We start from the raw sequence: 27,441 nt of genomic DNA on the forward strand, positions 1-27,441 counted from the left end.
CAAAAGTTAGTTACAAAACACTACAAAGTAGAAAACAGAACAGTGATAGACACAGGAAACCTAATAGAAAACAAAGAACATACAGGTATCACACACAGTACCGCTGAATTCATTCGACATAGAAAATATGTATACCTCCCTCCCTATCACAGAAACAATAGAAATCATAGAACAAACTCTCTCATCCCACAGCAACCTCACAACAGACGCAATAAAAGAAATAATAGATATGCTCAGACTGAAAACTGAACAAAACTTTCAGTTCCAGAAAGAATATCATCTACAAAGTGATGGACTGCCCTTGAGATCCCCAGTATCAGGAACAGTAGCAAACATTTTAATCAGTCGTCTAGAAAAAATTACCACTAATGAAAGTTTCAGAATCCTATATTGGTACAGATAAGTGGATGACATTATTTGTCTGGTAGATGAGCCAAGTGAAAAAATAGATTAACTCCATTCGGAAATAAACAAAGCTCATCAGAACATAAAATTCAAACTTGAAAAAGAAAATCAAATAAATTTTCTTAACATTACAATAAAAAAAAAGAAAATGGCAAGCATACATTTAACATCTATAGAAAACCAACAGTCACAGACACAATAATACCTTCCACATACAACCACCCCACAGCCAGAAACTTGCAGCACTAAGACACATGTTACATAGATTAAACAGAATCCCACTCAACAAGAGAAACAATGAACAAGAAATGAGTACACTTCTCAGTATGTATCACTCAGTTGCACATAAACTAAAACATTGTTAAATTGAAATAAACTGGCAAGTTTAAATAAGAAGTGAAATGGACAGCGAGTAGTGTGAAAAAAGCTCTTCAGTTGAAATTTGCATGTGGTAGCAAAGGGTTTGATTTTTTAATTTGTTCAGATTTTTCACTGCCATCTCAGCGCACACTAAAGAGGTGACTTCAACATTTAAACTTCAGTTATGGTATTCTAGAACAATTTCACACTTATCAGAGAAAACGTTGAGAGTATAAGCAAAAATGAACCTGACTGTTCTGCTTGACAAAATGTCAATTACTCCAAGCAGGGAATTTGATGAGGTGGGTTTACTGGCCATGTTATCCTTCCAAAACATGAAGGTGTTGCACGCAAGCTTGTATTTTTCCTTTGGATGGAATCTCTTCCAGATGGAAGCAAGTAGTGGCATATTTTACTGGAAGTATTGTACGTGGTAAAGTTTTGTGGGACATTATTTTACAAATAATTATATGCAGTGAACATATACGACTATGTGTACTGTGTGTGGCATCACATATGCATGCTGCAAATCAAAGTATGTGGTGACCTTCTGGAATTGTTTCTAGAAAAAATTCTGTCATTCAGAATTACATTTTAAATCCTGAAGATTCAGCTAGAAGAAATATGTTATTGCTGATGTGCCATAACTTTCAAAAAACATTAGATAATGTTTACTGTCTAACTCTGTTATAAACATACCTGAGAGGATAAGGAACAAGTATAAGTTGCAATACACAGTTGTTGACTGTAATCATATTAAGGAACTATGTTATTTTGATCAGGATAATGATTAGAAACTTGTTCCCATGCTAAAAGCAGATGCAATAGAACCAAATAAGTTTAGCAAAATTAAAGTTTCTGGGACACATACTTTTCTCAGTTGTGAAACCAGTTGTGCGTTGAAGTTTATGTCCTCTGAAACTGATATTACTGACTATAGAATAATAGCATGGTTTGTTGAGATAGTTGACAAGTGGTTTTCAACGACTTCTGCCCTCAGCACCTTCAATCAAGATACAAGGAGGCTATCATGTTACAAATGAAGTTATGGTGATATTTGAGCACATTGAAGTTGGAAAATTTGGTCACCGGAAACCTGTTCAAAGTGGTGTGAGACTGTCCACACAATGTGTACTTGATCAACAGGAAATCTTTTTTTTACAAGGAAAATTACAAATTTCTGCTGACAGCTAGATTAACACAAGATTGTCTAGAAAATTCATTCTCCCGTGTTGGAAGTATTCATAAGGTTCCCATAGCACTGTAGTTCAAAAAACAATTTGAAAACTATTTGTGTTGCTCAGTATTTCACGGATGTAGGGAAAGGATGCCATGAAAAGAATGAGTGTGTGTATCTTTCAAGCTTTATTGACCAACATTCCATTACACACCCCATATCATCTGTAACTCAGCCTGTATTTAAGCTTCCAAAAGATTAGAAAGAGCACGAGATCAGTCGTGAGGACGAATTAGGTAACATTTAAAGAAATTCGTTATATGATATTGTTGGGTATGTTATAGGAAGGGCAATAAAATTTGATAAGCTGTGAGAAGTGCCTGAATATAGTTGCTTCATATACCAGACAAACAAAAGATTAAGGAGTATTGCTCCTACACTTGAAAACACACAGAATTTGAACTGTTTTCAGTTCATCATTGATAAATTTCATAGTGATTGTAAAATTGAAGGAGTTCAGTCTTCTGACTGCCACAAAATTCAGCTGAAATTAGAGAAATGAGGTCAGATTTTGCTTTAAGATGTTCTGCCTGAAAATAAAGAAGAATATGTGCTTGAAATTTGGCCATGCTACGGCCAGCAAAACCTCTGCTATGCATGCACTGGTTCAAAATGTTAGGTAATTGTTGTGAATCTGAACTGTGTTATGTGACAGTTATAACAAATTATTTCTTGTGCTGGGGCCACAGCAGAAGCGTCCACGTCGTGGCCCTGGGAGGACTACTTTTTGTCCTGCTGATTCTGCTACCACCAAGCCATTACAAGAAAGAACAAAATGCATGACGACTCATAATCGGTCCTTCTTAAGACCACGTTTGACTATCATCTCCATATATGTGGAGGGATTATCACCTGCCAAACAGGATATACTGGCTGATTTGTGCAGATAAAATGAACGTCACGTGCTATGCCTACAGGAAACACATCGAGGCCCAAACAGCAATAGACCTAAAATTGCGGGCATGAAACTGACAATCGAACGGCCTGACGATCAATACGGAAGTGCAATTTCATTCGAGAGGGAGTAGCCTACGATGGGTTTCAACTTTCAGACAAAAACAACATTGAACTTATCAGAGTTGAGACTAATTATATGACAATAACGTCAATATATAAGCCTTCAAATACGCCATTTGAGTATAACCTGCCGCGCAATAATCCCCTTCCCAAGGACAGTATTGTAATGGGTGACTTCACTAGTCACCATACACGCTGGGGATACAATGAATCTAATGAAGACGGACTCAAGGTGGAGACATGGGCAGATGCTGAATCACTGCCTCATACACGACGCCTAACTCCCCCCATCTTTTAACAGCGGCAGGTGGCAAAGGGGATACAGCCCTGACCTCGTCTTCGTCAGCCAGAACTTGGTAACCGAGTGCGTGAAAGATGTCCTGGGTCCTATTACACACTCCCAACATAGACCCATCAAACTCTCAGTTACTTCAGTAGTGGTGCCAGTGCGGATTCCATTTTGACGAAGATTTAATTTCAAGAGGGCAAACTGGGAAGGTTTCGCAATTGGAATCGACGAAAAACTGCAAACTCTAGAACCAACACCCAGCAACTACGATAAGTTCGTAGAAGTCGTCCAGAATGTATCAAGAAAGTCTATCCCTAGGGGCTGCAGAACGGAATTTGTACCGGGCCTAACGAAAGACAGCCGGCAACTATATGATGTATATAAGGAAAAGTATGAGGAGAACCCATTCTCTGAAGAAACTCTTTAACTTGCAAACCGACCAGCTAATCGAGAAGTGCTGAGAAGAATGGCAATATCTAATTGAAAGTGTAGACATGGAACATTCTAGCCGGATTGCCTGGAAGACAATTAAGAAGCTAAATAATGACCCCAAGCAGCAAACGGAAGCACCAAGAGTAACAGCCAACCAAATAGCGCACCAACTCGTTCTTAATGGGAAAATTAAGACTCCAGCAAAAACCATCCCAATAAGAAGTGGCGAAAGTGACATGAACTACTACAGCCGCCCATTTACCATCGAAGAGCTAGAGTCCGCACTTAAATCTCTGAAACCTGGCAAAGCAGCAGGGCTAGACGACCTTAGGAATGAATGGATCCTTAAATTTGGGGAGTACACGAAAAACTGGCTGCTCCTACTTTTCAATACCTGTATCCAGCTAAACAACATCCTGAAAATCTAGAGAAAGGGCAAGGTCATGGCCATTCCAAAACCCGGCAAACCATTGGACGAGCCAAAAAATTTCAGACCGGTAACATTACTTTGCTGCTTGTACAAGGTGTTCGAGTGCATGCTGCTGAATCGATTTGTACCTAATACTGATCATCAGATAGTTCCGGGACAGGTGGGGTTTCGCCCTGGGAAAACTTGCACTGGACAAGTATTTAATCTTACCCAGTTCATAGAGCATGGGTATGAGAACCGTCTAATTACTGGAGCCGTGCTTCTCGACCTCTCATCCGCATTCGACACTGTAAATCACAAACTGCTGCTCACTAAAATATACGCTATGACTAATGATTTCGGGCTGATACAAATTATATCAACTCTTCTCAGCAACAGACAGTTCATCGTAAGCCTAGGAGGGAAGTGAAGATGGAGTTTCCAGAAAAATTTACTACCCCACGGCAGTGTCCTCGCACCCACTTTTTTCAACATATATGTGAATGATCAACCAGTCGCACCAGGGACTAGAAGCTTTGCTTACACGGACGATCTCGCAATAGCCGTGCAGGGTCGGAACTTTAACGACATAGAAATTAGCCTTACGAATGCCCTCAATGGTCTAACACCATACTACGAAGCCAACTGCCTACACCCGAATGCAGCAAAAACATTATCCTGCCTATTCCATCTTCGAAACTGAGATGCCAAACATACCCTAAACATCACATGGAACAACCAATGGATCACGTTCAGCATCACTACTTGTTATTTAGGTGTCACCCTCGATCGCACACTTACTTACAGACATCATGCAGACAAGGTCAGGGGCAAACTATCAACAAGAAACAACCTCCACAAAATGGGGTGCCGACCCACATACTTTACGTACGTCGGCACTTGCACTCTGCTACTTGGTTGCTGCATACGCTGCCCCAGTTTGGGAAAGATCAGCGCATGTGTAACAATTGGATCCTCTGCTGAATGATGCCTGTCGTGTAATCACGGGATGCCTAAGACCCACCCCGGTTAGCCAACTTTATCTGCTTAGTGGCATAGCTCCACCCAACATCAGACGAGCTATAGCAAGCGAAGCAGAGCGCCTCAAGCAGCTGCGCGACCAGTGCCATCCTCTCTTCGGACAAAACCCTCCACACACACGTCTAAAATCAAGACGGCGTTTCCTCACCTCAGTTCAACTGCTCGAAACCTCAAAACAAAAGGCCAGATTGTCAAAATGGCAAGCAACACTGCCTACAGGAGACCAGGCACCTCTAATCTCACCCAACGAACAACTGGCCTCTGGAAATGAACTAAAATGGCCGTTATGGAGAACCCTCAACTGCCTACGAACTGGGGTGGGCAGATGCAACAAACATATGTAAATGGGGATACCGAGACGGGACGGACACGTGCCAGTGCGGACAGACCCAAACAATGGACCACCACCTGGAATGCAACAACATGGGGGAAGTGTGCATGAAAGATCTGGCAAATGCTACAGCAGTGGCAGTTAAATGGGCTGAATTTTGGCGGGACGTGATATGATATATATACTATGTTTGTCTTTATATTGTAATGTGACTCCCCATTTTGGGTTTGTTTTATTCATACATATGTGTACTGTATTGGATTTGTATTTGTGTGTATATGTAATATGTGGGTTGCCTATGGCTTGGACACGATTTTTAAAAAAAAATCTTGTGCTTCAGTTCTGAAATTTTTCTGTGGCATAGGACTGTGTTTCAGATGTATCTAATCACTAGTGGAGTTTCATGTCACATCAGACCTCAGAATAACAACACCATTTCCACCAAACAAGTAAAATGTTCTAACCATGAGCAGTTATGTAGATGGTCTGGTATTTGTAGTGTGTACATTATATTTTAAAAGTATTTGATGTGCTTGTCCTATATCAGGTGCTCTTCAGCATACACAGCGAAGATTTTAATGTTTGGGACTCAGATAATGTTAAGATTTACAAGGTCAGGTTTCTCCGTTATGCAGAAGTTCATTGTTTTCAGTGTATCTATGTACCTCTGCTACATATTGCCTATGTCTGTACTACCATATGTACAATTATGACCTCAATATTTCTGGCGACTCAGCAGCAATTAAGAAGTTGCTGACATCTGAACAGTATTGTTTCTGCCAGTGTGGTACATTTTACTCGGAGTAAGTTATTTTAGTAAAAAGGACTTTATCACTAGTGATAATCTCTGGTTACATTAGACACTACTTGGCTTTGATGTATGTACTGTTACACTCACTTTAGAACCAACAAACATTTGTTGAACACAAAATTAAATTTCTAACAGATTAAATTCTTTATTAGTCCAAAAAACCGAACGAAAATAGCTCCTGATTACAACGAAGACTAATTCAGCTGCTGCTGTTCATGCATATTGCTTTATAATATTAAGCACAGTGGTCAAACGCAAACTCATCAAATAAAACTACATGAAAATGATAAAGCAGCCTATGAAATGCAGACAACAAGTCCAATACTGTCCACGTAAACAGCAGTGGCAGTTATAATTCATGTCATAGAGCCTTGTCCAATAATGGAACAATAGCTCAAAATGGAAAAGCTGACTCAGCTGCTGTGTTGTCTCATATTCGTCCACTATAGTATTTCATGTGTGTTGCTTGTGATATTGGAGGCTTTCACATCTGCTATGCCCTTGTCAGACATAAGTGATCTTTAAGATATTGTTGTTGTTGTTGTTGTTGTCTTCAGTCGTGAGACTGGTTTGATGCAGCTCTCCATGCTACTCTATCCTGTGCAAGCTGCTTCATCTCCCAGTACCTACTGCATCCTACATCCTTCTGAATCTGCTTAGTGTACTCATCTCTCAGCCTCCCTCTACGATTTTTACCCTCCACGCTGCCCTCCAATGCTAAATTTGTGATCCCTTGGTGTCTCAAAACATGTCCTACCAACCGATCCCTTCTTCTAGTCAAGTTGTGCCACAAACTTCTCTTCTCCCCAATCCTATTCAATACCTCCTCATTAGTTACGTGATCTATCCACCTTATCTTCAGTATTCTTCTGTAGCACCACATTTCGAAAGCTTCTATTCTCTTCTTGTCCAAACTAGTTATCGTCCATGTTTCACTTCCATACATGGCTACACTCCAAACAAATACTTTCAGAAACGACTTCCTGATACATAAATCTATATTCGATGTTAGCAAATTTCTCTTCTTCAGAAACGCTTTGCTTGCCATTGCCAGTCTACATCTTATATCCTCTCTACTTCGACCATCATCAGTTATTTTACTTCCTAAATAGCAAAACTCCTTTACTACTTTAGGTGTCTCATTTCCTAATCTAATTCCCTCAGCATCACCCGATTTAATTTGACTACATTCCATTATCCTCGTTTTGCTTTTGTTAATGTTCATCTTATATCCCCCTTTCAAGACACTGTCCATTCCGTTCAACTGCACTTCCAAGTCCTTTGCCGTCTCTGAGAGAATTACAATGTCATCGGCGAACCTCAAAGTTTTTACTTCGTCTCCATGAATTTTAATACCTACTCCAAATTTTTCTTTTGTTTCCTTTACTGCTTGCTCAATATACAGATTGAATAACATCGGGGAGAGGCTACAACCCTGTCTCACTCCTTTCCCAACCACTGCTTCCCTTTCATGCCCCTCGACTCTTATTACTGCCATCTGGTTTCTGTACAAATTATAAATAGCCTTTCGCTCCCTGTATTTTACCCCTGCCACCTTTAGAATTTGAAAAAGAGTATTCCAATCAACATTGTCAAAAGCTTTCTCTAAGTCTACAAATGCTAGAAACATAGGTTTGCCTTTTCTTAATCTTTCTTCTAAGATAAGTTGTAAGGTCAGTATTGCCTCATGTGTTCCAACATTTCGACGGAATCCAAACTGATCCTCCCCGAGGTCTGCATCTACCAGTTTTTCCATTCGTCTGTAAAGAATTCGCGTTAGTATTTTGCAGCCGTGGCTTATTAAACTGATAGTTCGGTAATTTTCACATCTGTCAGCACCTGCTTTCTTTGGGATTGGAATTATTATATTCTTCTTGAAGTCTGAGGGTATTTCGCCTGTCTCATACATCTTGCTCACCAGCTGGTAGAGTTTTGTCATGACTGGCTCTCCCAAAGCCGTCAGTAGTTCTAATGGAATGTTGTCTACTCCGGGGGCCTTGTTTCGACTCAGGTCTTTCAGTGCTCTGTCAAACTCTTCACGCAGTATCGTATCTCCCATTTCGTCTTCATCTACATCCTCTTCTATTTCCATAATATTGTCCTCAAGTACATCGCCCTTGTATAAACCTTCTATATACTCCTTCCACCTTTCTGCCTTCCCTTCTTTGCTTAGAACTGGGCTGCCATCTGAGCTCTTGATATTCATACACGTGGTTCTCTTCTCTCCAAAGGTCTCTTTAATTTTCCTGTAGGCAGTATCTATCTTACCCCTAGTGAGATAAGCTTCTACATCCTTACATTTGTCCTCTAGCCATCCCTGTTTAGCCATTTTGCACTTCCTGTCGATCTCATTTTTGAGACGTTTGTATTCCTTTTTGCCTGCTTCATTTACTGCATTTTTATATTTTCTCCTTTCATCAATTAAATTCAATATTTCTTCTGTTACCCAAGGATTTCTAGCAGCCCTCGTCTTAGTACCTACTTTATCCTCTGCTGCCTTCACTACTACATCCCTCAGAGCTACCCATTCTTCTTCTACTGTATTTCTTTCCCCTATTCCTGTCAATTGTTCCCTTATGCTCTCTCTGAAACTCTGTACAACCTCTGGTTCTTTCAGTTTATCCAGGTCCCATCTCCTTAATTTCCCACATTTTTGCAGTTCCTTCAGTTTTAATCTACAGGTCATAACCAATAGATTGTGGTCAGAGTCCACATCTGCCCCTGGAAATGTCTTACAACTTAAAACCTGGTTCCTAAATCTCTGTCTTACCATTATATAATCTATCTGATACCTTTTAGTATCTCCAGGGTTCTTCCACGTATACAACCTTCTTTCATGATTCTTAAACCAGGTGTTAGCTATGATTAAGTTGTGCTCTGTGCAAAATTCTACTAGGCGGCTTCCTCTTTCATTTCTTAGCCCCAATCCATATTCACCTACTATGTTTCCTTCTCTCCCTTTTCCTACACTCGAATTCCAGTCACCCATTACTATTAAATTTTCGTCTCCCTTCACTATCTGAATAATTTCTTTTATTTCATCGTACATTTCTTCAATTTCTTCATCATCTGCAGAGCTAGTTGGCATATAAACTTGTACTACTGTAGTAGGTGTGGGCTTCGTATCTATCTTGGCCACAATAATGCGTTCACTATGCTGTTTGTAGTAGCTTACCCGCATTCCTATTTTCCTATTCATTATTAAACCTACTCCTGCATTACCCCTATTTGATTTTGTGTTTATAACCTTGTAGTCACCTGACCAGAAGTCTTGTTCCTCCTGCCACCGAACTTCACTAATTCCCACTATATCTAACTTTAACCTATCCATTTCCCTTTTTAAATTTTCTAACCTACCTGCCCGATTAAGGGATCTGACATTCCACGCTCCGATCCGTAGAACGCCAGTTTTCTTTCTCCTGATAACGACATCCTCCTGAGTAGTCCCCGCCCGGAGATCCGAATGGGGGACTATTTTACCTCCGGAATATTTTACCCAAGAGGATGCCATCATCATTTAATCATACAGTAAAGCTGCATGTCCTCGGGAAAAATTACGGCTGTAGTTTCCCCTTGCTTTCAGCCGTTCGCAGTACCAGCACAGCAAGGCCGTTTTGGTTAATGTTGCAAGGCCAGATCAGTCAATCATCCAGACTGTTGCCCCTGCAACTACTGAAAAGGCTGCTGCCCCTCTTCAGGAACCACACGTTTGTCTGGCCTCTCAACAGATACCCCTCCGTTGTGGTTGCACCTACGGTACGGCCATCTGTATCGCTGAGGCACGCAAGCCTCCCCACCAACGGCAAGGTCCATGGTTCATGGGGGGAGGAAGATATTGTTATATCTTCCATATGTGTGTGTCCAGCGAGGTTATTAATGTATGAATTATATTTATCTTGTCTTCTGTGCACACAGTAAAAGTTTCTTTGGGCAGTTGCTTATTGAGATGTTTTATATTTTCCCACCTCTGCGTTGCAAATGTTTTGAGTGAAATGCCCAGTCGATGCGCTGTTGTTTTCACGTCAATTCTACCAACATTGAGAGTTGTTTAGTTTTCGGGGTTTTGTAAAATTCATGTCTCGTCACTGTGCAGCCTATGAAAAGGACTGCGGAAGACTCCCAAATAAATTCCAAAGTGCAGTGCAGTTTTAACACCAATATATTTCCAGGACTCTTGTGTCCGAGCCTGGTGAACTGTACCGGTTACATCACATGTACCCAAAGTTGACATCAAACGACACAGAGTTCACAACAATCAACAAAAGAGCGAGCCTACAATACATTTGCTCGCAACCCTAGCCAAATAACGAGTGCCCCAAGGTGCCTGTGTGACCTCTATTTATACTTTTGTTAACAATTACCTACAATGAAAATTACAATTTTATGTAAAATCACAATTAAAAGTATGAGATGCACATTGCTAAAAATTTACAATCTCAGTGCTGAACAAGGTGAACCTATTTTCAACTTAGTTACGAGTTAATATAACATTTTCTGACTATTATGTTACAGGTAACAATTACATTTCTAAATTTGTTTATAACAAATCAACTAGTGGCTGAATTTTAGTGCTAACATATCGGAGATTCAATTAACACGCTTTATTTACATGTTCTATTTAATTTGCACTAGTAATTTTATACTGATAGGTTTACTGGTACATCCTGACCATGTGCTACATTTCTTTTGATTAGTTACAGTATTAATTTCACATTTATATTATGTTTCTCACATAAGAACAATGTTAATCAGCAAAGGATCGTTTTCGAGTTATATGTTTACTGAAATAGAAGTTATTTTGGTATGTAATCTGGAAACAGGTCACTTTACAACTGGACAATTAGGACTGGTGTTTATCTTTAATGCTCTCAAAGGGGTTCTGATAGGTAGCAAGGAGATAGTGATATTTCATTATAGTATCAGTTTTTCAGTAATAAGAGTATGTTTTCCACATTCCCACATTGCATTAATTCCAAGTGGTGATAACAACTTAGATCCACTGAAGTTATTAAGTATTTAAAATGCATGCTTGTTGTACTGATATCTTTTCCCTATTAACTGATACCTGTTTTGACTGATCCCCACATCCCAATGACCAAGTTGTGGTAGTTGGTGTGTTAGCCCACTTTCACAGGAATGGAAAGAAAGTCATCAGACAGCTGCCTCTACACACTGGATGTGAGCCGCCTCAAGTTCCTCCTGTTTGTGTTGCAACTTTTAAATGCAAATACATTTAATCAAATTTGAGTTGTGAATGTTAACCCATTTTTGCCCAGTATTCCCAATTGGGAACAATATTTTTATAGTCCGTTTATTTATTATGAGCTATGTAATGGTTATTAAAATGCAAGTTTCTTTTCAGATGGCTGGTTTGGAGTCTTTGAACCTCATTGTTGTCTGATAATTCCTGAGTGTTCACACAGTTAGTAGTCATTTTAGTCTGCAACAGGTCTACCAAAAAGTAAGTATGGCACAGTAATGTAGTTTTTTCCTCAATCTCTTTTTATTGGTCTTAATATCTTAGGACTATAAGGAAGTGTTCTCTATAAAATTAATTATAATAACTTTATTTTTTATTAGTAAGCATCGTAAATATTTGCGTGTTCTCAAATGGGAACACCAGGCACTTATGATCTTTGTTAGTCATACATTCACAAACTTGATATTTCTTTCACATCTCTCACTGCTGCTGAAATTTTAGCCATTTTGGAGAAAGGTGAAGATTTTTCTGAGGAAGATGTATAAAATGATGCTCTGGAATATCGATGGGAGACAGAAGAAGATAGTGGATATGAAGAAACATGTGGTACTGTTGATAATTTGTCTGGTTGACAACTTGCAGCTATAGCTGAAGCAAAAGTCATCAGACAGGACAGAACAGGGTATATGGGCAGAAGTGCTTCACCCAAATTAGAATCTCATTCTAGTAATAATGGAAGCAGTATTCAGCGAAAGTCAGCAGATCGCTCATCTTCTTATGATTGAGACATTATTCCCAATTTCAATCAGTTTACTCCACAGCAAGGAAAAGATATCACCTCTAGTCCTGTTGATTCCTTTGAACTGTTTTTTCACGATGGTGTACTTCGGGAAATGACTACCCCATATGCACACCAGAAAGGTGACCACGGTTTTGCAATTCACACCAGAGAGGTGACCACGGTTTTGCAATTTAGTGTGATGAACTGAGAGGTTTTTTAGCAATCTTAATTATGTCAGGCTACCTAACCATACCTAGATGGAGAATGCTCTGGGAAGTCAACACAGAGACATACAATGCATTTGTCAGTTTAGCAATGAAATGCAACAGATTTAAAACAATAAAACAGTTTGTTCACTTTGGTGATAACTCAAAAATACACTCAGATGACAGATTTGGTAGAATATCACCCCTAATCAAGCTTCTCAATGATCACTTTTTGCCTCATGCTCAATTAGCAGAGCATCTTTCAACTGACGAGAGTATGGTACCATACCAGGCATGGAGAAAAGCAGTTCCTGAAGGGTACGCCCATAAGATTTGGTGCCTCTGTAAGATTGGCTATCTTTTACAATTTTTTCCTTACAGCAGAAAAGATACTGACCAGCTGAAAAACGTTACCTTAGGTGAGCATGTGGTTCTCAAACTAGTCAAAGACTTGACACCAGCTCCATACAAAATCTATGCCAACTGCTTTTTTTCCTCAATTAATTTGGGCAAAACACTGAGAGAAAATGGAATAGGACTCACAGGTACGATAATGAGTAATAGAATATGTAAGTGCCCTATATATGATCCAAAAGAAATAGCAAAGTCCCCTTGCAGTAGCTTTGACTACAGAAGAGAACAATGTTTTGGATCAGTGACAGCTGTAGAAATTTGTGTGTCACGCTTCCCTTTACAGTATACCAGATAACTGGGCATGTCCTACTTCCATCTTCTTCTTCTGGTATGATATTTAATTTGCATAATGTGAGTTACCTTTATTTATGTAACACGAGTTAACATTTTTTTGTTACATAGTTAGAATTGTGAGCTGTCAGTATGTTTCCAAACTACAAGAAAGATAATTAACATTGCATTTCAATATATTTAATGTATATTTATCTCCATATGCCAGATAAAACCCCATAGGGAACAAGCTATTTCTAACAATCTGCATTACTACAATTGTTACAACAGTATTTTGCAATTTATTACAGAATGGCTTTAACTGCAGCTCAAAAGATGAGAAGACAGACAAAAACTGAAAGATGAAGGCAAATATGGAGAGCATAAAATCAAACACAAGGAAACTATAAAAAATTCAGGAAAAAAGGAAGAAGAAAAAAGTTTGTTTAAAGGAGAACAAGAAAGGACTGCTGCCGAAAGGAAACAGAATTAAGAGAAAGAACAACCAAGTGCAAGAAGCAACAAAGGCAAGCATCTTTGTCTACACCAAGTAGTTCTATCTCTCCACAATATAAATGCAGGTCTTCATTGGAAAGCGCCATATACAAAGCGAAATGTGTACTGCCAACATCATCAAGGAAACAAAAAAAAAATTATTATTAGAAGGTTGTATCATACATTTGTTGGACCTCTAGCAGTAGAAAGAATCTCCAGACCAAAAATAAGTTCCAGATCAATAACTGCAATCAACAACTTTTATGAAAGAGATAACATTAGCAGACAGGCTCCTGGATGCAAAGATGTTGGGGCTGTAAAAGATGAGAAAGGTATGAATAAGTTGCAAGTACAAAACTTTACTTTTTCTTTGAAAGAAACCCGTACCATGTTTTGTGAAGAAAATGGCAAAGTGATTGGAAAAAGAAAATTTGCAGAGTTAAGACCCAACCGTTTCATGCTTGCCAATAAAGTTCCACACAACTTGTGCCTCTGCAAATATAACGAGAATTTCATCTGTGCTGTTAACTGTCATTATAGTACAATGTCTCAAATACCTGAGTACACCAGCAACTTGCCCGAATTTTTTCAGTGAGTAGGGCCTAAAGCTGATGGTTGGTTGGGAAAGCGCATAAAATGTAAAGATTTAATGTCAGTTAAACATCTTTATTTATGTATTGACATACAAGAGTACAATGTGAAATGATAATGTATGGAAAGAGAGCGACTGCAGGATTTTGGAAGTAGTAGAGGAAGAAGGTACTATCCACGGTCTCATTGATTATATTCTTATCGTGGCACATAAATTTTTAGAACACTGCTACTTCAACAGAGAACAGTGAAAGATATGTCAAAGAGACGGGGCATACAATCTGTTGTGTTGGCTGAAGAGCCAACACCGTGTTACTAGAGGAGGCAGAAAAGCATGCGATTTAGCTCACGAAGGCTGGCGTGAGGAGGGAAGGACTATACTGACGTGAGGTTTGGAACATGACAAGAAATTAGAATTCAGATAGCACACATAATTACTTTGATACTTAACTTTAATTCATTAATGATGAACGTCTCTCTTTAAGGTACATGATTCACAATATCAATAGCAACTGAACATGGCGCCTTGCTAGGTCGTAGCAAATGATGTAGCTGAAGGCTATGATAAACTGTCATCTCTGCAAATGAGAATGTATGCAGACAGTGAACCATCGCTAGCAAAGTCGGCTGCACAACTGGGGCGAGTGCTAGGGAGTCTCTCTAGACTAGACCTGCCATGTGGCGTCGCTCGGTGTGACACCACACTATCATCTTTGATGCTAACTGCAGTGATCAAAATTGATTTTTCTGAAAACTTTACATGTGTAAGTCAAGATGGAATTCAAAGTGCACATTGGCACAATGTAAATTAGTATTTTTACCACCATGATTTGGCATTCAGGTCTTCTCACTCCTACATGTTGGTATCTGATAATCTGGAGCACACAAAAAATGCTGCCATTTCCGGTGTTGATAGACTTCTTGAAGAACGACCAAATAATATCAGAGAATTTACAATCTGGTCAGACGATCCTGCTTCCCAGTTTAAAAATAGATATACTGCGGAGGCTCTAAAAAGTTCTAAGTAAGAGTCATGGCAAAAGAACTATGTAGAAGTACTTTGCCACTTATTATGGGAAGGGTCAGCTGGTGGAAGGACACACCACCTCATCAGTTGCAAATGAAAACTCTAACAGAATAGAAAAATCACTAAATTTACAAGTAGATGACTGGGTGATGGTGAAATACAACAATTCACATTTTCCAGGTAATGCTTAAAATTGAAAATGGTGAGTTTAAGGTAGATGGTACGACGAAAGATGGGAAGTGTTGGAAGTGGCCTGAGATTCTGCACTAAAGAGTAACTAATCAGAAAAGTGAACCCTCCAAGAGTGGTAAATTTCCATGGTTCTTTCAAGTTTGATTGTGATCTGTGACAATGTAACGCGAGTTACCTGTTCATTACTTCTTTGTATTTGTCTTATTAGAGATAGAATGCTTATAATTGTGTGAAAATGCTTTTGAGACATTCTGGTACTGTTTGCAAAACTTCTAAGAAATGTTCACATAAAACAGAGCAGATTTTTGTGTTTCTTTAGTCATATGCAAGATCCCTTACTTGGTGATGATTACAAGTTACCAAGAATAATTACAAGATTTGGTTTTATAAATAAAATAATGTGACAATCTGATCCCTGTTTGTACAGCATTCTGTATGAAGTATGTTTTGATTTATAAAAAAAATATTTAATACAAACATTTCCTTCTGTTAATTGTTCAAGGCACATATTGTGAACATCACTTCACAACATGAGTACCTTGGAATGTCCCAGCTAAGCCAATACTTATAAAATTTAAAATAAAAAAAAACATGGGACATGTGCAATAGATAATAGTAAGGAGTGCAGATAGTAGCTGTCAAAAAGATCACAAAACAGTTCTTTTAATTTACAGTGGAATAAAAAATCTGATCTATTCATACATTAATGCAGGCATACCATGTTATTTGTTTAAAATTTTATAAGCATTGTTCTTCTTCTTTTAGTGTTCACCCCTGAGGTTGGTTTGCAGCAAAGCACCATTCCTCTCTTCTGTCTGCCTTCCTCTTCATTTCCACGTATGTTTTACATCCAACGTCATTCATGATCTGTTGCATGTCCTTGGTCACCCCTGCCGATTCCTTCCCTCAATAGCTCCTTCTGCTATTGTTTCAATAATGATGATGTGTCATAGGATGTGCCCTACAAATTTGTCTCTTCTTATTTGGATATGCCTCCACAGAGATCTGGTTTTCTGTACTCTGCTTTGTTACTTTGTCTCTCGAGCTGATCATCATCCTTCTATAGCACCACATCTCCAGGGCCTCTAGCCATCTTCTCTCTTCTCTTCCAATTGTCCAAGTTTCACATCCATATATGGCCACACTCCAAACGAAACCTTTCACGATACATTTCCTTATTTCCAGGCTGATTTTGTTGCTGGTGAGTAAGTTCCTTCTCTGATTAAATGCAATTTTGGCCTTTTGTATTCTGCTTGCAATTTATTTCTGGCTTCTACCATCTCTTGTGATTTTGCTTCCCAGGTAAGTAAATTCCTCTATCACTTCCAGCTCCTCTCTTCCAATTCTCATTCCCTGAAGTTAATATTCTGCTCCTTTACTGCATACCATCACTTTATTTTTTTCTTGTTTATTCTCATTCCACACTGACTGCATAGAATTTTTTCCGTTGTTCTGAGGACTTCCTCTAGATCATCTTTTGTCTCCGTGACTACAGCAATATCATCTGCATAACGTAGCATGTCTATCTTCTGCCCATTAATTTTGATCCCCACCTCCGTAGCTTCTTTAACTTTTGTCTATAGCTTCCTGGATTAAGCATTGAATATAAGAGGAGAGAGCACATGCTTGTCTTACCCCTTTTCTAATATTTGCTTCTTGTTCATGGTGACAGTTCCTAATCACTGTCACAGCTTACACTACACTCGTTCGTCCTCTGTTAGAATATTGCTGCGCGGTGTGAGATCCTTACCAGGTGGGATTGACGGAGGACATCGAGAGGGTGCAAAGAAGGGCAGCTCGTTTTGTTTTTTTACGAAATTTCAGTCACCAACTTTCTCTTCCGAATGCGAAAATATTTTGTTGAGCCCAACCTACATAGGTAGGAATGATCATCAAAATAAAATAAGAGAAATCAGAGCTCGAACAGAAAGGTTTAGGTGTTCGTTTTTCCCGCTCGCTGTTCGGGAGTGGAATAGTAGAGAGATAGTATGATTGTGGTTCGATGAACCCTCTGCCAAGCACTTAAATGTGAATTGCAGAGTAGTCATGTAGATGTAGACCTCATTCTTATAGAAACTGAGTATCAAACAGATGTCTTTGTACTTTATTCCACTTTTCCTATGCACTCTGTACATCTCTTGCCAGATAACGTTATCAAATGCCTTTTCCATGTCTACAAAGGCAATATATAAGTTGGTTCATTTTTCTGTAATAGCTTTTCAATAACAAGTCTCAGTGCCAGAGTCGCTTCTCTTGTTCCCAATCCCTTTGTGAAACCAAACTGGTTTTCACCCAGCATATCCTCCACCTTCTCTTCAGAACTATTTTTATGAGAATTTTTGAAGCATGTGATATTAGGCTTAGAGTTCGGTACTGTTCGCATTTTGTAGCTGCTGCCTTCTTTGGTATAGGAACAATGATATATTTCTGGAAGTCTGTCGGTATCTCTCCTGTGTTATAGATGGGCCTAATAAGTTTAAGCAACATCATTTTCATGCTGTCACCAGCATTCTTTATTAGTTCTGCAGGGATGTCATCAATACCTGTTGCTTTGTTGTCTGGTAGTTCTTTTAGTGCTCTGTCAAATTCTTCTTGCAGAATGTCATCTCCCTTGTCATTTTTGTCTACTTGCTCTTCTCTTCCTATTACTTCCTCCGAAAGAGGTGTTCCGGCATACAACTCCTCTATGTATTCTTTCCATCTCTTCGCCATGTCTTCACCAAACAGCATTTTTCCCCTCTTTATTTTCTATCGTGCCTGAGAGTGTCGTTTTAAGTTTGTTAAAAAATTGATTTGCTGTTCTGTAGGCTAAATCAGTTCTTCCATTTAGCATATTTTCTTCCACTTCTCTGCACATTTCTTCAAGAAAATTTTCTTTTACTTTCCTAGCTTCTCTATTAACTAAATTCCTTAGTCTTCTGCATTCGGCTTTTCCTTATTCATCAGTTGCATTCTTGTATAATCTCCTGTTTTCTATAAGCTCAATAATATCTGCTGTAATCCATTTCCTATTGTTTTTGGGTTCAGTTCTTCCAACTATCTTTTCTGCTGCTTTGTATGTACCAGATTTAATTTGATCCCAGTCTTCATTTACTCCACCATGTTGAAAATTGTTAGCTAATTTATCTGTTTCATGAGTATAGCACTTTGCCAGTCCCTCAGTTTTCATTTTTTCTAGTTCCCATTTAAGTTTTACTGGCTGCTTCTTCAAACGTTTGAATCTCAGTGAACTTTTCATCAAGACCAGGTTATGATCACTGCCTATGTCTGCAAATAGATAGCTCCTGCAATCTTTTATCTGGTTCCTAAAACGTGCTTTCACTAGAATGTAATCAATCTGTTGTCTCCTCAGTGCTCCAGGGGCCTTCCATGTGTATCTTCTTCAGCTGTGATGTTGGAAAAGTGTGTTTGCAACAACTAATTGGTTCCTCAAGCAGAACTCAATAATTCTATCTCCTCTTTCATATCCTCCTTCCACGTCCATATTTGCCAACAATTCCTTCCTCCGGTTCTTCACCCACAATCGCATTCCAGTCCCCCATGGCAATCAGGTTTTCATCTCCCTTGACATTTCTCATCATATTACTTATTTCTTCGTATATTTCATCAATGGCTGCATCTTCTTCTTTGGATGTTGGCATGTATATTTGTATTATCACAGTGTCCTTTGGTTTAGTTTCAAGTTTGACTAGCATTATTCGAGAGCTATATTGCACATATTCCTTGACACGTGAGCCATAGTTTTTCCTCAGAATTATTCTAACTCTTTCCATCCCTGGTCTATCTTTGTTAGTTCCAGTGTGAATGACTCCGTATTCTCCAGGCCAGAAATCACCTGGCTGGGGCCACCTCATCTCCAATATGCCTAGGGTATCTACTTCCAGTCGTTCCATTTTAAATTTTACATTTTCTAGTTTGCTACACTGAAGCAGTGTTCTCACGTTCCAAGTGGCTATGTTAAAATTGGAATTCTTTTCCTTCACATTGTCCCACCCGGAGATCCGATTGGGGGGACTATTTTATCTCCGGAAAATTTTACAGAAGATACTGACATGGCTTACTGCATTGTTATAGCTATTAAATTTCACAAGCACAAATTTTCAGCAGTAACTGTATGGAGTTAGGAATCTGTATGGGGCTAAGAGACATTTAGTCTAATTACTGTCTTACATTAGCCCATTGCCACACAAAACCTCCAACTCCTTACAGTTGTCTCACTAGTTTCGTTTCAGTGCTAGAGTTAAATATTTCACATCATTTCTTTCATCGTTCACGGATATATTTAGTGGCATTGTGTTTGTGCTTGAAGCAGGGGTATCCACCATCTTGATCATGCCACGGATCAAAGCAGATGGATGGAATCTGTACTTTCGGTACTGTCACTATATTTTACTAAAATTATATTTAGCCCAACACCATTTGAAGGCCAGAGAAAGAGAGTTTCTGTCTCAATATAAATTAGCCCTGAGTTGCACAGTGTCTACTACAGTGGACAGCTGTTAACAGTCACTTCTCTGGTACTTTCAATCAGTCCTGAGATGGTTCAAATGGCTCTGATCACTTTGGGACTTAACATCTATGGTCATCAGTCCCCTAGAACTTAGAACTACTTAAACCTAACTAACCTAATGACATCACACAGCACCTAGCCATCATGAGGCAGAGAAAATCCCTGACCCCGCCGGGAATCGAACCCGGGAACCCGGGCGTGGGAAGCGAGAACGCTACCGCACGACCACGAGATGCGGGCATCAGTCCTGAGAAAGCAAATGCATACAGTCCACTGCCGTGGACCCTCCCTACTGACATTGTGCCCTCCATGCATTAACAGCACGAAGATTGATTGAAAACATCAGAGAAATAATCATTAAAAGCTGTCCACTGCAGTGAAAATCATGCACCATAGGATTCAATTTTGGAAAGTGAGACATGTTAAAATGTTATACGAAAGTCCCACTTCATCACACAGAATGACCCTCATCCTGTAAGTTGACTACTATTAAAGGTAAGCAACAAGCAAACTCTTAACTGGGCATAATATAGAAGATAATGCAAAAATTCTGTTGGAAATGTTTACTGTTAGTGTCAACAGACTGTAAACAAGTAAGCATATTATGTATAACATTAGAAACAATGCTGGCAGCATGGTCTAACAATTTTGTAACCATGTGTGAATGTTGTGGAAGAGCTATAATGCAAGACCTTTTAACTGGATGCCTACTGTGAACACTTTCTTTGCATGTAGTGCTTTGCTCTCCTCTGCTTTCACAGCACTGATTTTTCTTTTACTGAGAATTTTCTATTATGCAATTAAATCAGTAGCATTTGTACGTTAGAGCAAGATACAGTTAACTCAAGAGTTTCTTGATGATTGAGAAAGAAATAGTCTCTGATGCAAGAAAGATTACATAATGAAACAGACTGCATGTGTGTCCATCATCATGTCACAAACTCCAACGAGATTGTGAAAATTAATTGCTGGTCAAATCTTTGCTGTTATAAAGCCAAAATTTGTAGGGTAATACCTGAGGTGCTCCACAAGCACTTACTGCACAGATGAATGCTTAGTGTCGTAGTTGTTGGGACTGACGACTGTGCCAGCATGATATTTCCGAATCCAAGTAGAGTAATATGTCCAACACTGGAACAACCTGTAACAACTGAGGCCATGCAGCACACTTATAATGAAAGCAAGTTAAGAGTAGCTGGATTCTAAAGCTGTACTACCTAATTACTATTTTGTATTTAATGGGTAACCACACTAGTCTTTTGCACTTCCAAAGTTTCAGACACCTTTAACTTTTTTCATCACGTTAGTTCTTGTTCCATGTAAGTGAAAAAAAAAGCAATATCAAGTTGCAAGAAACCATAAGCACACACACACACACACACACACACACACACACACACACACACACACACACACACACACACACAGAGAGAGAGAGAGAGAGAGAGAGAGAGAGAGAGAGAGAGAGAGAGAGAGAGATAGAGAGATAGAGAGATAGAGAGATAGAGAGATAGAGAGATAGAGAGATAGAGAGATAGAGAGAGATAGAGAGATATAGAGAGAGAGAGAGAGAGAGAGATATAGAGAGAGAGAGATATAGAGAGAGAGAGAGGGGGGGGGGGCTCCATTTTTGGCCACTACCCCACTAATGGTCACTTTGATGTAATTAGTGAATTTTTAAGCTTCTTTTGCATAGCAGCTAGTCTTACAAAAGCTTATTATTAACAATATGAAATGTGCTATTCAGGTAGATATAGAAGCATTTCTTTGTAAGTTCTTATTTGGAGCCACATTCCTGTGAAAAGGTCTGTGTTGAAAATGTCGAGCTTTGTAGAGTTTTTCTTCAAGCAGCGTATAATTAGTTTTCATATTTTACATGTTTAAATAAAACATCAGAAAAAACTTAATGTGTTGGGAGGTACAGCTATGTATTACAGTTTCATTTCTTACGTTTTAAATATAGTGCAACCCAAAAATAAACCATTAAACTTCTACGGCCGTACACTGATCCATATTTTGTCTTGGTTCCCTGTTCTGGCCATACTTGTGACAGTAAGTAGACACATTTGTGCCCTGTTTTGGCTGTGGTATCAATGTTTGATAGCACACTTGCTAGGGGTTTCAGTTACCAACCGCGGACCGTAATACTATCGCTGGACCCGCAAGTAGTCAAGTGCCGCTAGTGCCACTCTGCGGTTTGCAACAAGCCTCTAGAGTATGCTCGGCCACTCTTGCTTGGGACGTCAAGTAAGAAAGTAATAGAGCCTTCAGCTGATAGGAAGCAACCTCTAACAAAGCGCTTAGTTGAAGTATGGCCTATGTGATGCCTCTATAGCTCTCTGAAATTTTATTTCTTTTGACTATGAAGACTCCTGTACTACCAGTTAAGTACAATATATTATTTTTTACTAACAATTTCTAATTATTTTAGTCACTGTAGACCCAGACCATGCCGCCAGCTTCTTATCGACTTCACTGACAAATCTGCTGTATATATAAAGAAGAGTCATATGTTTTTATTTAGCATTGGCCAGCAGTCCTCCACATTGGTAACCATTCGTTCGTCGTCATAATAATTGGCGACGAGGGTAGAAGTATTTCGTCATTATTTAACAGTGTCAGCAACGCACAGTGTAAATCTGTTGTTCGTTTCTTTCATCGTTATTTGGAAGTGGCGACGCAGATTTTTTGGAAAGCAGAGCAGTGAAAGCAGAGCCGATTCAACGATACACTGGATACAAGACATTTATTTCGTTTGTGTTTACACTATCTCTATTTATGTGTGTTTACAGATTATATACCCGGCTGCACCACCCATCCTCTCCGCACTGTGCGAGTGAAGAGTGAAAGACGTTTTTCCTATTCCCATTTGTGATTATTTGATTTATTTGTGATGGCAAATCTGGAGGAACAAAATGTACTGGCAGACCTGTTACGATTACAGAATGAGCAGTTTAACACACTACTGCAAGCCTTGGGAAAAGCTTGTCCAGGGACAACATGCTGTGCCACATGTACTGGCTGCACAGGAGCCGACCGTACAGCGGGCCACAGCCTCGCCGTTTCGAGTGTTCAGTGCCAGCGTGGAAAGGTGGTGGAAGTGGTAGGCACAATTTTCACACCACCTTTCTGCATATGACATATGACATCCAAGGTACAACAAAGCTGCATGCGCTTTTATCGTGTGTCGGTGCGGCATCATACAGTATCCTCCTCAAACTCTTCCCGAGAAGTTCTCCAGATCAGTACAGTTTCGAAGAACTTTTTCAGGCATTAACCAGTTATTACAAGGAAAACATAAATATTGTGGCTAAGCGGTAAACATTTTTCTGCATAACACATGCCCTTTAGCAGAATTACCGCGAGTGGGTAGCCACTAAGCAAGACCTCACTCGCAACTGAATTTTCATGATCTTGTGGAATATCATATTCTGACATAATGGTACGGGTTGCTACTGCGCAAAACGTGTCAGACACATGCATTAGAGACCAAATTCTTAAATTATTCAACCCCTCTTTAGAAGAAGTGTTGCACATTTTTGGACAGACAGGACACTTTGGACTTTGCTGAAAATTCTTTCAAATTGCCTCCCACTGTCTGTCAGGTTAGAAAGCCAGCTGCACGCACTTCTCATGCACAGGGTGCTTTTTTAGCTCATTGAGCTCCTGCCCAATTCACTTTCGGGAAACAGACATCTATTATGAGCTGGCAGCAGCTGCCTGCTTTGCGCTCATGCCTGTAACGTAATTCAAAGCACTCGCACCAGAACTGCCCATCACGCAAGGTCTTGTGCCATTTTTGCAACAAGAAGGGACATATCAAGGCAGTGTGCCTCAAACAAAAATCCGACACTCTGTAACACGTTTCCAGACGAAGTAGCTTCCGCCGGAATGGTTCCCGATGTAAGACTTCCTATCACAACGAGCCCCAAGCAATGGAAATAAATGTTGTAAATTCACCCCAGTAACTGTGCCTTTACCCGATTGTGAAAACTGCTTGTAAGGCTAGTGCACGCCGACTAAAGACGTCTCGCTATGCCTGATTTGCCCGTCCACATTTGCCAGTGAACATGGCTTCTCCGACTGCCATTTTACACAGACGTCAGAACAAACTTTTTGTCAACTTGAACATTCAGAATCATATGATTCCTTTTCAGTTAGCCACTGACGCGTCTGTATCACTAATGAAATGTAAAACTTACGAATTGCTTGGTTGGTAACACAAATATTTCTTTAGCTACCTACAGTGGTCAAAGTATCCCAGTATTAGGACTGTATAGTTTGCCAGCGACATATCGTGGAAAAACTCAAGTGGTTGCTTTTCATGTACTGTGTTCACCCTCACCTGTAAATATTTTTGGTTTTGATTTATTTGATGTATTCTCCTTAACTGTGCAGTACGATGTACTACCCGTCACTACAATCCAAGGGTTTGCTGACATTTTTCGCCAGGTTTAGGCTGTGCGAAAAATTTTCAGACGCATATTGAACTGCAGGACAACGCTGTGGGTTATCTTAATGAAACCATTGGGCAAACTGTGACTGCACGTGGATTTTAAAGCCACCATCAGTCCGCAACTTGTTGCAACATTTCCTTTGCCATGTCCAGAAGACTTCTTTGACAAATTGTGTTCAGGCAAATATTTTTCTAAGTTAGATTTGCAAGAAGCATATCTTCATACTCCTGTGGATGACGAATCCCAGAAGATTCTAGTCGTGAATACCCATTTAGGTCTCTACAAATTTAAGACTTCCATATGAATGTGCCTCTGCCCTGGCACTTTTTCAGCAGTACTCACAGACACTCTGTGCGGCAATTCCTTCGGTGTGTAATTACCTAGATGACATTGCAGTTCCTGATTCTACCCAGCATGAACAACTGCATAATTTGAGACAGTTATTTGAAGTGCTACGTGAGAATGGACTTAGACTCAATAGGGACAAGTGTAATTTTTTTTCTGAACCGTTATCTTACTTGGGACACATAATCAACTCTCAAGGCACCCATCCAAGTCCGGATCATTTAAGAGCAATATCAGGGATACCAGCACCCAAGACAGTTAAAGAATAATAATTTGTCCTTGGAATGCTCAATTATTATCACAAGTTTTTGCCTAACACATCATCTCTTGCAGCACCATTTCAATGACTACGTCGGAAGAACGTTCCATTCATTTGATCGCCTGAATGCGAACATGCCTTTCAGCAGCTTAAATCGGCGTTGTTATCTAGTACATGTCTTACACACTTCGATCCTACAAAACCTCTTGTCCTCATGGTTGACGGATCTGATTTCGGGATCAGAGCTGTTCTTGCTCATAAATTTGGTTTGCGCAATCCCCCTATCGCATTTGCATCGAAGCTACTCTCCTCTGTGCAGTGTAACTACTCACGGATCGAGAAGGAATCTCTCGCTTTGATTTTTGGAGTTATGAAATTCCATGACTTCTTACATGCTCGAAAGTTTACAGTTCTCACCGACCATAAGACTTTGCTGTCCAATTTTCACCCATCAAAGCCCGTGCCTCCGCGTATGGCTCAAAAATTTAATCATTGGTCACTGTCGCAGAACTGTTACGACATCTTGTGTCGGCCTACTGCCCAGCATGGTAAGGCCGACACGTTGTACTGATTGCCAATAGCTGAAGACATACTGTTCGACTCTTCCGAACAGGCTTGTATGTTCAGAAATGGGCAAAATGATTATGTGGAAAGTTTTCCTGTCAATTTTCGTTGTATAGTAACAGCAGCAGCTAACGACCCAGTATTAATTGTTATTTTGCATTATGCCACTACGCAATGGCCTTTGTCTAAAAATTGGATTGAAGATCGTTGGTTCATTTTTTTTTCTTTCTTTTTCTTTGTGCACGGACTGTGCATGACTTAAGTATCCAATGTGGTGTCATCTTTTTGCGCACGGAGAATGATCAGTCTCGTGTTGTTTCCAAGTTCTTTGCAGTCAGCTGTGCTACGACTTCTTTACCAAGGTCACTGGGGTATCGCACAGACAAAACAGTTAGCTTGCCGTCACTGTACCTGGTTTGGAACTGATATTGACAGAACCAAGATTTGTTGTTCTTGTTCTGTGTGTGCAGAAAACCAATTCGCACCACCGCAAAAAAAATTTCTCGGCCTAAGGCAACTTTGCCATGGAATCATTTGCATTTAGATTTTACTGGTCCTTTTTGGGATGCGCGATGGTTAATTCTTGTTGATTCTTTTAGCGATTTTCCATTTGTTGTTCGCATGTCACAGGAAGGTCCACTGGACCTGACGGGATACCAGTTCAATTCTATACAGAGTACGCAAAAGAGCTTGCCCCCCTTCTAACAGCCATGTACCGCAAGTCTGTAGAGGAACGGAAGGTTCCAAATGATTGGAAAAGAGCACAGGTAGTCCCAGTCTTCAAGAAGGGTCGTCGAGCAGATGCGCAAAGCTATAGACCTATATCTCTGATGTCGATCTGTCGTAGAATTTTAGAACATGTTTTTTGCTCGAGTATCATGTCGTTTTTGGAAACCCAGAATATACTCTGTATGAATCAACATGGATTCTGGAAACAGTGATCGTGTGAGACCTAACTCGCTTTATTTGTTCAAGAGACCCAGAAAATATCAGATACAGGCTCCCAGGTAGGTGCTATTTTTCTTGACTTCCGGAAGGCGTTTGATACAGTTCCGCACTGTCGCCTGATAAACAAAGTAAGAGCCTACGGAATATCAGACCAGCTGTGTGGCTGGATTGAAGAGTTTTTAGCAAACAGAACACAGCATGTTGTTATCAATGGAGAGACGTCTACAGACGTTAAAGTAACCTCTGGTGTGCCACAGGGGAATGTTATGGGACCATTGCTTTTCACAATATATATAAATGACCTAGTAGATAGTGTCGGAAGTTCCATGCGGCTTTTCGCGGATGATGCTGTAGTATACAGAGAAGTTGCAGCATTAGAAAACTGTAGCGAAATGCAGGAAGATCTGCAGCGGATAGGCATTTGGTGCAGGGAGTGGCAACTGACCCTTAACATAGACAAATGTAATGTATTGCGAATACATAGAAAGAAGGATCCTTTATTGTATGATTATATGATAGCGGAACAAACACTAGTAGCTGTTACTTCTGTAAAATATGTGGGAGTATGCGTGCGGAACGATTTGAAGTGGAATGATCATATAAAATTAATTGTTGATAAGGCGGGTACCAGGTTGAGATTCATTGGGAGAGTTCTTAGAAAATGTAGTCCATCAACAAAGGAGGTGGCTTACAAAACACTCGTTTGACCTATACTTGAGTATTGCTCATCAGTGTGGGATCCGTACCAGATCGGGTTGACGTAGGAGATAGAGAAGATCCAAAGAAGAGCGGCGTGTTTCGTCACAGGGTTATATGGAAACTGTGATAGCGTTACAGAGATGTTTAACAA

The 27,441-nt window shown here is 39.7% G+C and overlaps 1 long non-coding RNA gene across 2 annotated transcripts in view; it reads right to left on the reverse strand.

The window, feature by feature from the left end:
* The window catches only part of LOC126272101 (uncharacterized), a 116,497-nt gene that overhangs the window by 76,398 nt on the left and 12,658 nt on the right, over positions 1-27,441 (reverse strand). For both annotated transcript variants that reach the window (XR_007549180.1, XR_007549179.1), the window contains exon 2: positions 21,034-21,168. This is a non-coding gene — a long non-coding RNA (uncharacterized LOC126272101). The remainder of the gene's footprint in view (positions 1-21,033; positions 21,169-27,441) is intronic.

This window comes from Schistocerca gregaria, chromosome 5 (assembly GCF_023897955.1).
Source record: "Schistocerca gregaria isolate iqSchGreg1 chromosome 5, iqSchGreg1.2, whole genome shotgun sequence".
NCBI lineage: Eukaryota > Metazoa > Arthropoda > Insecta > Orthoptera > Acrididae > Schistocerca > Schistocerca gregaria.